Source organism: Microtus pennsylvanicus, chromosome 3, assembly GCF_037038515.1.
Source record: "Microtus pennsylvanicus isolate mMicPen1 chromosome 3, mMicPen1.hap1, whole genome shotgun sequence".
In the NCBI taxonomy this organism is placed as follows: domain Eukaryota; kingdom Metazoa; phylum Chordata; class Mammalia; order Rodentia; family Cricetidae; genus Microtus; species Microtus pennsylvanicus.
Genome location: NC_134581.1, coordinates 144,749,858 through 144,764,109, shown reverse-complemented (window position 1 = coordinate 144,764,109; position 14,252 = coordinate 144,749,858).

Sequence of the window (14,252 nt, the reverse complement as noted above, 5' to 3'; positions counted from 1 at the left end):
ACACTGTCTTCTTTCGGCTCTAGGAACACACTGTCTTCACTGTGCGTTAGGAACATACTGTCTTCACTCTGCTCTAGGAAGACACAGTCTTCACTATGCATTAGGAACACAATGTCTTCCCTCTGCATTAGGAACACACTGTCTCCACTCTGCATTAGGAACACACTGTCTTCACTCTGCTATAGGAACGCACTGTCTTCACTCTGCTCCATGCACATACACTGCAACTCTGCATTAGTAACACACTGTCTTCACTCTGCTCTAGGAACTCACTGTCTTAACTCTGCATTAGGAATACACTGTCTTCACTCTGCATTAGGAACACACTGTCTTCATTCTGCATTAGGAACACACTGTCTTCACTCTGCTCTAGGAACACATTGTCTTCACTCTGCTCCATGCACATACACAGCAACACTTTTTTTGGAACCCACGGTCTTCAATTTGCTGTAGGAACACATTGTATTCACTCTGCATTAGGAACACACTTTCTTCACTCTGCTCTAGGAACACACTGTCTTCACTCTGCTCCATGCACATACACCGCAACTCTACGTTAGGAACACACTGTCTTCACTATGCGTTAAGTACACACTGTCTTCACTATGCGTTAGGAACACACTGTCTTCACTATGCGATAGGAAAATACGGTCTTCACTCTGTTATAGGAACACACTGTCTTCACTCTGCTCTAGGAACACACTGTCTTCACTCTGCTCTAGGAACACACTGTTTTCACTCTGCCTTAGGAACACACTGTCTTCACTCTGCTCTAGGAACACACTGTTCACTCTGCATGAGGAACACACTGTCTTCACTCTGATCTAGGAACACACTGTCTTCACTCTGCTCCATGCACATACACCGCAACTCTGTGTTAGGACCACACTGTCTTCACTCTGCTCTAGAAACACACTGTCTTCACTCTGCATTTAGAACACACTGTCTTCACTCTGCTCTAGGAACACACTATCTTCACTCTTCGCTAGGAACACACTGTCTTCTTTCTCCTCTGGAACACACTGTGTTCATTCTGCTCTAGGAACACACTGTCTTCACTCTGCTCCATGCACATACACAGCAACTGTTTGTGAAGAACACACTGTATTCACTCTGCTGTAGGAACATACTGTATTAATTCTGCATTAGGAACACACTGTCTTCACTCTGCTCCATGCACGTACACCGCAACTTTGTGTTAGGAACACACTGTCTTCACTATGCGTTAGGAACATACTGTCTTCACTCTGCTCTAGGAACACACTGTCTTCACTATGCGAAAGGAACACACTTTCTTCACTCTGCTCTAGAAAGACACTGTCTTCACTCAGCTCCATGCACATACACCGCAACTCTGCTTTAGGAACACACTGTCTTCACTCTGCTCTAGAAACACACTCTCTTCACTCTGCTCTAGGAACACAGTCTTCACTGTGCGTTAGGAACACACTGTCTTCACTCTGTTGTAAGAACACACTGTATTCACTCTGCATTAGGAACACACTTTCTTCACTCTGCTCTAGGAACACACTGTCTTCACTCTGCTCAATGCACATACAACCGCAACTCTGCGTTAGGAACACACTGTCTTCACTATGCGTTAGGAACATACTGTCTTGACTCTGCACTAGGAACACACTGTCTTTACTCTGCTTCATGCACATACACCGCAACTCTGCATTAGGAACACACTGTCTTCACTCTGCATTAGGAACACACTGTCTTAACTCTGCTCAAGGAACACCTGTCTTCACTCTGCATTAGGAACACACTGTTTTCACTATGTGTTAAGAACACACTGTCTTCACTCTGCTCTAGGAAGACACTGTCTTCACTATGCATTAGGAAAACACTGTCTTCACTATGCGTTAGGAACACACTGTTTCCCTCTGTTCTAGTAAGACACTGTCTTCACTCTGCATTAGGAACACACTGTCTTCATTCTGCATTAGGAACACACTGTCTTCACTCTGCTCTAGGAACACACTGTCTTCACTCTGCATCAGAAACACACTGTTTTCACTCTGCAATGGGAACACAATGTCTTCCCTCTGCATTAGGAACACACTGTCTCCACACTGCATTAGGAACACACTGTCTTCACTCTGCTCTAGGAACGCACTGTCTTCACTCTGCTCCATGCACATACACCGCAACTCTGCGTTAGGAACACACTGTCTTCACTGTGCGTTAGGAACATACTGTCTTCACTCTGCTCTAGGAAGACACTGTCTTCACTATGCATTAGGAACACAATGTCTTCCCTCTGCATTAGGAACACACTGTCTCCACTCTGCTATAGGAACGCACTGTCTTCACTCTGCTCCATGCACATACACTGCAAATCTGCATTAGTAACACACTGTCTTCACTCTGCTCTAGGAACTCACTGTCTTCACTCTGCATTAGGAATACACTGTCTTCACTCTGCATTAGGAACACACTGTCTTCATTCTGCATTAGGAACACACTGTCTTCACTCTGTTCTAGGAACACATTGTCTTCACTCTGCTCCATGCACATACACAGCAACTCTTTTTTAGGAACACACTGTCTTCAATCTGCTGTAGGAACACATTGTATTCACTCTGCATTAGGAACACACTTTCTTCACTCTGCTCTAGGAACACACTGTCTTCACTCTGCTCCATGCACATACACCGCAACTCTACGTTAGGAACACACTGTCTTCACTATGCGTTAGGAACCAACTGTCTTCACTATGCGTTAGGTACACCCTGTCTTCACTATGCGTTAGGAACACACTGTCTTCACTATGCGATAGGAAAATACGGTCTTTACTCTGTTATAGGAACACACTGTCTTCACTCTGCTCTAGGAACACACTGTCTTCACTCTGCTTTAGGAACACACTGTTTTCACTCTGCCTTAGGAACACACTGTCTTCACTCTGCTCTAGGAACACACTGTTCACTATGCATGAGGAACACACTGTCTTCACTCTGCTCCATGCACATACACTGCAACTCTGCGTTAGGACCACACTGTCTTCACTCTGCTCTAGAAACACACTGTCTTCACTCTGCATTTAGAACACACTGTCTTCACTCTGCTCTAGGAACACACTATCTTCACTCTTCGCTAGGAACACACTGTCTTCTTTCTCCTCTGGACCACACTGTCTTCATTCTGTTCTAGGAACACACTGTCTTCACTCTGCTCCATGCACATACACAGCAACTGTTTGTGAAGAACACACTGTATTCACTCTGCTGTAGGAACATACTGTATTAACTCTGCATTAGGAACACACTGTCTTCACTCTGCTCCATGCACGTACACCGCAACTTTGCGTTAGGAACACACTGTCTTCACTATGCGTTAGGAACATACTGTCTTCACTCTGCTCTAGGAACACACTCTCTTCACTCTGCTCCATGCACGTACACCGCAACTTTGCGTTAGGAACACACTGTCTTCACTATGCGATAGGAACACCCTTTATTCACTCTGCTCTAGAAAGACACTGTCTTCACTCAGCTCCATGCACATACACTGCAACTCTGCTTTAGGAACACACTGTCTTCACTCTGCTCTAGAAACACACTCTCTTCACTCTGCTCTAGGAACACAGTCTTCACTGTGCGTTAGGAACACACTGACTTCACTCTGTTGTAAGAACACACTGTATTCACTCTGCATTAGGAACACACTTTCTTCACTCTGCTCTAGGAACACACTGTCTTCACTCTGCTCCATGCACATACACCGCAACTCTGCGTTAGGAACACACTGTCTTCACTATGCGTTAGGAAAATACTGTCTTCACACTGCTCTAGGAACACTCTGTCTTCACTATGCGATAGGAACACACTTTCTTCACTCTGCTCTAGAAAGACACTGTCTTCACTCAGCTCCATGCACATACACCGCAACTCTTCTTTAGGAACACACTGTCTTCACTCTGCATTAGGAACACACTGTCTTCACTCTGCATCAGAAACACACTGTTTTCACTCTGCAATGGGAACACAATGTCTTCCCTCTGCATTAGGAACACACTGTCTCCACTCTGCATTAGGAACACACTGTCTTCACTCTGCTCTAGGAACGCACTGTCTTCACTCTGCTCCATGCACATACACCGCAACTCTGCGTTAGGAACACACTGTCTTCACTATGCGTTAGGAACACACTGTCTTCACTATGCGTTAGGTACACACTGTCTTAACTATGCGTTAGGAACACACTGTCTTCACTCTGCTCTAGGAACACACTGTCTTCACTCTGCATTAGGACACACTGTCTACATTCTGCTCTAGGAACACACTGTCTTCACTCTGCGTTAGGAACATACTGTCTTCACTCTGCTCTAGGAACACACTGTCTTCACTCTGCTCCATTCACATACACTGCAACTCTGCGTTAGGAACACACTGTCTTCACTCTGCTCTAGAAACTCACTGTCTTCACTCTGCATTAGGAATACACTGTCTTCACTCTGCATTAGGAACACACTGTCTTCACTCTGCATTAGGAACACACTGTCTTCACTCTGCAATAGGAACACATTGTCTTCACTCTGCTCCATGCACATACACAGCAACTCTTTTTTAGGAACACACTGTCTTCAATCTGCTGTAGGAACACATTGTATTCACTCTGCATTAGGAACACACTTTCTTCACTCTGCTCTAGGAACACACTGTCTTCACTCTGCTCCATGCACATACAACGCAACTCTACGTTAGGAACACACTGTCTTCACTATGCGTTAGGAACCATATGTCTTCACTATGTGTTAGGTACACACTGTCTTCACTATGCGTTAGGAACACACTGTCTTCACTATGCGAAAGGAAAATACTGTCGTCAATTTGTTCTAGGAACACACTGTCTTCACTCTGCTCTAGGAACACACTGTCTTCACTCTGCTCTAGGAACACACTGTTTTCACTCTGCCTTAGGAACACACTGTCTTCACTCTGCTCTAGGAACACACTTTTCACTCTGAATGAGGAACACACTGTCTTCACTCTGCTCTAGGAACACACTGTCTTCACTCAGCTCCATGCACATACACCGCAACTCTGCGTTAAGAACATACTGTCTTCACTCTGCTCTAGGAAGACACAGTCTTCACTCTGTTCTACGAACACACTGTCTTCACTCTGCTCCATGCACATACACCGCAACTCTGCGTTAGGAACACACTGTCTTCACTCTGTATTAGGACCACACTGTCTTCATTCTGCTCTAGGAACACACTGTTTTCACTCTTCGTTAGGAACATACTGTCTTCACTCTGCTCTAGGAACACACTGTCTTCACTCTGCTCCATGCACATACACAGCATCTGTTTGTTAGGAACACACTGTATTCACTCTGCTGTACTGTACTAACTCTGCATTAGGAACTGTATTAACTCTGCACTGTATTAACTCTGTATTAGGAACACACTGTCTTCACTCTGCTCCATGCACATACACCGCAACTCTGCGTTAGGAACACACTGTCTTCACTATGCGTTAGGAACATACTGTCTTCACTCTGCTCTAGGAACACACTGTGTTCACTATGCGATAGGAACACACGTTCTTCACTCTGCTCTAGAAAGACACTGTCTTCACTCAGCTCCATGCACATACACCGCAACTCTGCTTTACGAACACACTGTCTTCACTCTGATTTAAAAACACACTGTCTTCACTCTCCTCTAGGAACACAGTCTTCACTGTGCGTTAGGAACACACTGTCTTCACTCTGCTGTAAGAACACACTGTCTTCACTCTGCTCTAGGAACATACTGTCTTCACTCTCCTCTAGGAACACACTGTCTTCACTCTGCTCCATGCACATACACTGCAACTCCGCGTTAGGAACACACTGTCTTCACTGTGCTCTAGGAACTCACTGTCTTCACTCTGCTTTAGGAATACACTGTCTTCACTCTGCATTAGGAACACACTGTCTTCACTCTGCATTAGGAACACACTGTCTTCACTCTGCAATAGGAACACATTGTCTTCACTCTGCTCCATGCACATACACAGCAACTCTTTTTTAGGAACACACTGTCTTCAATCTGCTGTAGGAACACATTGTATTCACTCAGCATTAGGAACACACTTTCTTCCCTCTGCTCTAGGAACACACTGTCTTCACTCTGCTCCATGCACATACACCGCAACTCTACGTTAGGAACACACTGTCTTCATTATGCGTTAGGAACCATCTGTCTTCACTATGCGTTAGGAACACGCTGTCTTCACTATGCGATAGGAAAATACTGTCTTCACTCTGTTCTAGGAACACACTGTCTTCACTCTGCTCTAGGAACACACTGTCTTCACTCTGCTCCATGCACATACACCGCAACTCTGCGTTAGGAACACACTGTCTTCACTATGCGTTAGGAACATACTGTCTTCACTCTGCTCCATGCACATACACAGCAACTCTGCGTTAGGAACACAGTGTCTTCAATCTGCTGTAGGAACACACTGTATTCACTCTGCATTAGGAACACACTGTCTTCACTCTGTACTAGGAACACACTGTTTTCACTCTGCTCCATGCACATACACCGCAACTCTGCGTTAGCAACACACTGTCTTCACTATGCGTTAGGAACATACTGTCTTCACTATGCGTTAGGAACACAGTGTCTTCACTCTGATCTAAAAACACACTGTATTCACTCTGTATTAGGAACACACTTTCTTCACTCTGCTCTAGGAACACACTGTCTTCACTCTGCTCAATGCACATACAACCGCAACTCTGCGTTAGGAACACACTGTCTTCACTATGCTTTAGGAACATACTGTCTTCACTCTGCTCTAGGAACACACTCTCTTCACTCTGCTCCATGCACATACACCGCAACTCTGCGTTTGGAACACACTGTCTTCACTATGCGTTAGGAAAATACTCTCTTCAATATGCGTTAGGAACACACTGCCTTCACTATGCGTTAGGAACATACTGTCTTCACTATGCGTTAGGAACACAATGTCTTCACTCTGCTCCATGCACCTACACCGCAACTCTGCGTTAGGAACACACTGTCGTTAGAATGCGTTAGGAACATACTGTCTTAACTATTCGTTAGGTACACACTGTCTTCACTATGCGTTAGGTACACACTGTCTTCACTCAGCTCTAGGAACACAGTCTTCACTCTGCATTAGGAACACACTGACTTCACTCTGCATTAGGAACACACTGTCTTCATTCTGCATTAGGAACACACTGTCCGCACTCTGCTCTAGGAACACACTGTCTTCCCTCTGCCTTTGGAACACACTGTCTTCACTGTGCGTTAGGAACATACTGTCTTCACTCTGTTCTAGAAAGACACTGTCTTCACTCAGCTCCATGCACATACACCGCAACTCTGCTTTAGGAACACACTGTCTTCACTCTGCTCTAGAAACACACTCTCTTCACTCTGCTCTAGGAACACAGTCTTCACTGTGCGTTAGGAACACACTGTCTTCACTCTGTTATAAGAACACACTGTATTCACTCTGCATTAGGAACACACTTTCTTCACTCTGCTCTAGGAACACACTGTCTTCACTCTGCTCAATGCACATACACCGCAACTCTGTGTTAGGAACACACTGTCTTCACTCTGCATTAGGAACACACTGTCTTAACTCTGCTCAAGGAACACACTGTCTTCACTCTGCATTAGGAACACACTGTTTTCACTATGTGTTAGGAACACACTGTCTTCACTCTGCTCTAGGAAGACACTGTCTTCACTATGCATTAGGAAAACACTGTCTTCACTATGCGTTAGGAACACACTGTTTCCCTCTGTTCTAGTAAGACACTGTCTTCACTCTGCATTAGGAACACACTGTCTTCATTCTGAATTAGGAACACACTGTCTTCACTCTGCTCTAGGAACACACTGTCTTCACTCTGCATCAGAAACACACTGTTTTCACTATGCAATCGGAACACAATGTCTTCCCTCTGCATTAGGAACACACTGTCTCCACTCTGCGCTAGGAACACACTGTCTTCACTCTGCTCTAGGAACGCACTGTCTTCACTCTGCTCCATGCACATACACCGCAACTCTGCCTTAGGAACACACTGTCTTCACTATGCGTTAGGAAAATACTGTCTTCACTATGCGTTAGGTACACACTGTCTTCACTCTGCTCTAGGAACACACTGTCTTCACTCTGCATTAGGAATACACTGACTTCACTCTGTATTAGGACACACTGTCTACATTCTGCTCTAGGAACACACTGTCTTCACTCTGCATTAAGAACACACTGTCTTCACTCTGCTCTAGGAACACACTGTTCACTCTGCATGAGGAACACACTGTCTTCACTCTGATCTAGGAACACACTGTCTTCACTCTGCTCCATGCACATACACCGCAACTCTGCGTTAGGACCACACTGTCTTCACTCTGCTCTAGAAACACACTGTCTTCACTCTGCATTTAGAACACACTGTCTTCACTCTGCTCTAGGAACACACTATCTTCACTCTTCGCTAGGAACACACTGTCTTCTTTCTCCTCTAACACACTGTGTTCATTCTGCTCTAGGAACACACTGTCTTCACTCTGCTCCATGCACATACACAGCAACTGTTTGTGAGAACACACTGTATTCACTCTGCTGTAGGAACATACTGTATTAATTCTGCATTAGGAACACACTGTCTTCACTCTGCTCCATGCACGTACACCGCAACTTTGTGTTAGGAACACACTGTCTTCACTATGCGTTAGGAACATACTGTCTTCACTCTGCTCTAGGAACACACTGTCTTCACTATGCGATAGGAACACACTTTCTTCACTCTGCTCTAGAAAGACACTGTCTTCACTCAGCTCCATGCACATACACCGCAACTCTGCTTTAGGAACACACTCTCTTCACTCTGCTCTAGAAACACACTCTCTTCACTCTGCTCTAGGAACACAGTCTTCACTGTGCGTTAGGAACACACTGTCTTCACTCTGTTGTAAGAACACACTGTATTCACTCTGCATTAGGAACACACTTTCTTCACTCTGCTCTAGGAACACACTATCTTCACTCTGCTCAATGCACATACAACCGCAACTCTGCGTTAGGAACACACTGTCTTCACTCTGCATTAGGAACACACTGTCTTAACTCTGCTCAAGGAACACACTGTCTTCACTCTGCATTAGGAACACACTGTTTTCACTATGTGTTAAGAACACACTGTCTTCACTCTGCTCTAGGAAGACACTGTCTTCACTATGCATTAGGAAAACACTGTCTTCACTATGCGTTAGGAACACACTGTTTCCCTCTGTTCTAGTAAGACACTGTCTTCACTCTGCATTAGGAACACACTGTCTTCATTCTGCATTAGGAACACACTGTCTTCACTCTGCTCTAGGAACACACTGTCTTCACTCTGCATCAGAAACACACTGTTTTCACTCTGCAATGGGAACACAATGTCTTCCCTCTGCATTAGGAACACACTATCTCCACTCTGCATTTGGAACACACTGTCTTCACTCTGCTCTAGGAACGCACTGTCTTCACTCTGCTCCATGCACATACACCGCAACTCTGCGTTAGGAACACACTGTCTTCACTATGCGTTAGGAACATACTGTCTTCATTATGCGTTAGGTACACACTGTCTTAACTATGCGTTAGGAACACACTGTCTTCACTCTGCTCTAGGAACACACTGTCTTCACTCTGCATTAGGACACACTGTCTACATTCTGCTCTAGGAACACACTGTCTTGACTCTGCGTTAGGAACATACTGTCTTCACTCTGCTCTAGGAACACACTGTCTTCACTCTGCTCCATTCACATACACTGCAACTCTGCGTTAGGAACACACTGTCTTCACTCTGCTCTAGAAACTCACTGTCTTCACTCTGCATTAGGAATACACTGTCTTCACTCTGCATTAGGAACACACTGTCTTCACTCTGCATTAGGAACACACTGTCTTCACTCTGCAATAGGAACACATTGTCTTCACTCTGCTCCATGCACATACACAGCAACTCTTTTTTAGGAACACACTGTCTTCAATCTGCTGTAGGAACACATTGTATTCACTCTGCATTAGGAACACACTTTCTTCACTCTGGTCTAGGAACACACTGTCTTCACTCTGCTCCATGCACATACAACGCAACTCTACTTTATTAACACACTGTCTTCACTATGCGTTAGGAACCATATGTCTTCACTATGTGTTAGGTACACACTGTCTTCACTATGCGTTAGGAACACACTGTCTTCACTATGCGAAAGGAAAATACTGTCGTCAATTTGTTCTAGGAACACACTGTCTTCACTCTGCTCTAGGAACACACTGTCTTCACTCTGCTCTAGGAACACACTGTTTTCACTCTGCCTTAGGAACACACTGTCTTCACTCTGCTCTAGGAACACACTTTTCACTCTGAATGAGGAACACACTGTCTTCACTCTGCTCTAGGAACACACTGTCTTCACTCAGCTCCATGCACATACACCGCAACTCTGCGTTAAGAACATACTGTCTTCACTCTGCTCTAGGAAGACACAGTCTTCACTCTGTTCTACGAACACACTGTCTTCACTCTGCTCCATGCACATACACCGCAACTCTGCGTTAGGAACACACTGTCTTCACTCTGTATTAGGAACACACTGTCTTCATTCTGCTCTAGGAACACACTGTTTTCACTCTTCGTTAGGAACATACTGTCTTCACTCTGCTCTAGGAACACACTATCTTCACTCTGCTCCATGCACATACACAGCATCTGTTTGTTAGGAACACACTGTATTCACTCTGCTGTACTGTACTAACTCTGCATTAGGAACTGTATTAACTCTGCACTGTATTTACTCTGTATTAGGAACACACTGTCTTCACTCTGCTCCATGCACATACACCGCAACTCTGCGTTAGGAACACACTGTCTTCACTATGCGTTAGGAACATACTGTCTTCACTCTGCTCTAGGAACACACTGTCTTCACTATGCGATAGGAACACACTTTCTTCACTCTGCTCTAGAAAGACACTGTCTTCACTCAGCTCCATGCACATACACCGCAACTCTGCTTTACGAACACACTGTCTTCACTCTGATCTAAAAACACACTGTCTTCACTCTCCTCTAGGAACACAGTCTTCACTGTGCGTTAGGAACACACTGTCTTCACTCTGCTGTAAGAACACACTGTCTTCACTCTGCTCTAGGAACATACTGTCTTCACTCTGCTCTAGGAACACACTGTCTTCACTCTGCTCCATGCACATACACTGCAACTCCGCGTTAGGAACACACTGTCTTCACTGTGCTCTAGGAACTCACTGTCTTCACTCTGCTTTAGGAATACACTGTCTTCACTCTGCATTAGGAACACACTGTCTTCACTCTGCATTAGGAACACACTGTCTTCACTCTGAAATAGGAACACATTGTCTTCACTCTGCTCCATGCACATACACAGCAACTCTTTTTTTAGGAACACACTGTCTTCAATCTGCTGTAGGAACACATTGTATTCACTCAGCATTAGGAACACACTTTCTTCACTCTGCTCTAGGAACACACTGTCTTCACTCTGCTCCATGCACATACACCGCAACTCTACGTTAGGAACACACTGTCTTCATTATGCGTTAGGAACCATCTGTCTTCACTATGCGTTAGGAACACGCTGTCTGCACTATGCGATAGGAAAATACTGTCTTCACTCTGTTCTAGGAACACACTGTCTTCACTCTGCTCTAGGAACACACTGTCTTCACTCTGCTCCATGCACATACACCGCAACTCTGCGTTAGGAACACACTGTCTTCACTATGCGTTAGGAACATACTGTCTTCACTCTGTTCCATGCACATACACAGCAACTCTGCGTTAGGAACACAGTGTCTTCAATCTGCTGTAGGAACACACTGTATTGACTCTGCATTAGGAACACACTGTCTTCACTCTGTACTAGGAACACACTGTTTTCACTCTGCTCCATGCACATACACCGCAACTCTGCGTTAGCAACACACTGTCTTCACTATGCGTTAGGAACATACTGTCTTCACTATGCGTTAGGAACACAGTGTCTTCACTCTGATCTAAAAACACACTGTATTCACTCTGTATTAGGAACACACTTTCTTCACTCTGCTCTAGGAACACACTGTCTTCACTCTGCTCAATGCACATACAACCGCAACTCTGCGTTAGGAACACACTGTCTTCACTATGCTTTAGGAACATACTGTCTTCACTCTGCTCTAGGAACACACTCTCTTCACTCTGCTCCATGCACATACACCACAACTCTGCGTTTGGAACACACTGTCTTCACTATGCGTTAGGAAAATAATCTCTTCAATATGCGTTAGGAACAGACTGCCTTCACTATGCGTTAGGAACATACTGTCTTCACTATGCGTTAGGAACACAATGTCTTCATTCTGCTCCATGCACCTACACCGCAACTCTGCGTTAGGAACACACTGTCGTCAGAATGCGTTAGGAACATACTGTCTTAACTATTCGTTAGGTACACACTGTCTTCACTATGCGTTAGGTACACACTGTCTTCACTCTGCTCTAGGAACACAGTCTTCACTCTGCATTAGGAACACACTGACTTCACTCTGCATTAGGAACACACTGTCTTCATTCTGCATTAGGAACACACTGTCCGCACTCTGCTCTAGGAACACACTGTCTTCCCTCTGCCTTTGGAACACACTGTCTTCACTGTGCGTTAGGAACATACTGTCTTCACTCTGTTCTAGAAAGACACTGTCTTCACTCAGCTCCATGCACATACACCGCAACTCTGCTTTAGGAACACACTGTCTTCACTCTGCTCTAGAAACACACTCTCTTCACTCTGCACTAGGAACACAGTCTTCACTGTGCGTTAGGAACACACTGTCTTCACTCTGTTGTAAGAACACACTGTATTCACTCTGCATTAGGAACACACTTTCTTCACTCTGCTCTAGGAACACACTGTCTTCACTCTGCTCAATGCACATACACCGCAACTCTGTGTTAGGAACACACTGTCTTCACTCTGCATTAGGAACACACTGTCTTAACTCTGCTCAAGGAACACACTGTCTTCACTCTGCATTAGGAACACACTGTTTTCACTATGTGTTAGGAACACACTGTCTTCACTCTGCTCTAGGAAGACACTGTCTTCACTATGCATTAGGAAAACACTGTCTTCACTATGCGTTAGGAACACACTGTTTCCCTCTGTTCTAGTAAGACACTGTCTTCACTCTGCTTTAGGAACACACTGTCTTCATTCTGAATTAGGAACACACTGTCTTCACTCTGCTCTAGGAACACACTGTCTTCACTCTGCATCAGAAACACACTGTTTTCACTATGCAATCGGAACACAATGTCTTCCCTCTGCATTAGGAACACACTGTCTCCACTCTGCATTAGGAACACACTGTCTTCACTCTGCTCTAGGAACGCACTGTCTTCACTCTGCTCCATGCACATACAAAGGAACTCTGCCTTAGGAACACACTGTCTTCACTATGCGTTAGGAAAATACTGTCTTCACTATGCGTTAGGTACACACTGTCTTCACTCTGCTCTAGGAACACACTGTCTTCACTCTGCATTAGGAATACACTGACTTCACTCTGTATTAGGACACACTGTCTACATTCTGCTCTAGGAACACACTGTCTTCACTCTGCATTAAGAACACACTGTCTTCACTCTGCTCTAGGAACACACTGTTCACTCTGCATGAGGAACACACTGTCTTCACTCTGATCTAGGAACACACTGTCTTCACTCTGCTCCATGCACATACACCGCAACTCTGCGTTAGGACCACACTGTCTTCACTCTGCTCTAGAAACACACTGTCTTCACTCTGCATTTAGAACACACTGTCTTCACTCTGCTCTAGGAACACACTATCTTCACTCTTCGCTAGGAACACACTGTCTTCTTTCTCCTCTAACACACTGTGTTCATTCTGCTCTAGGAACACACTGTCTTCACTCTGCTCCATGCACATACACAGCAACTGTTTGTGAAGAACACACTGTATTCACTCTGCTGTAGGAACATACTGTATTAATTCTGCATTAGGAACACACTGTCTTCACTCTGCTCCATGCACGTACACCGCAACTTTGTGTTAGGAACACACTGTCTTCACTATGCGTTAGGAACATACTGTCTTCACTCTGCTCTAGGAACACACTGTCTTCACTATGCGATAGGAACACACTTTCTTCACTCTGCTC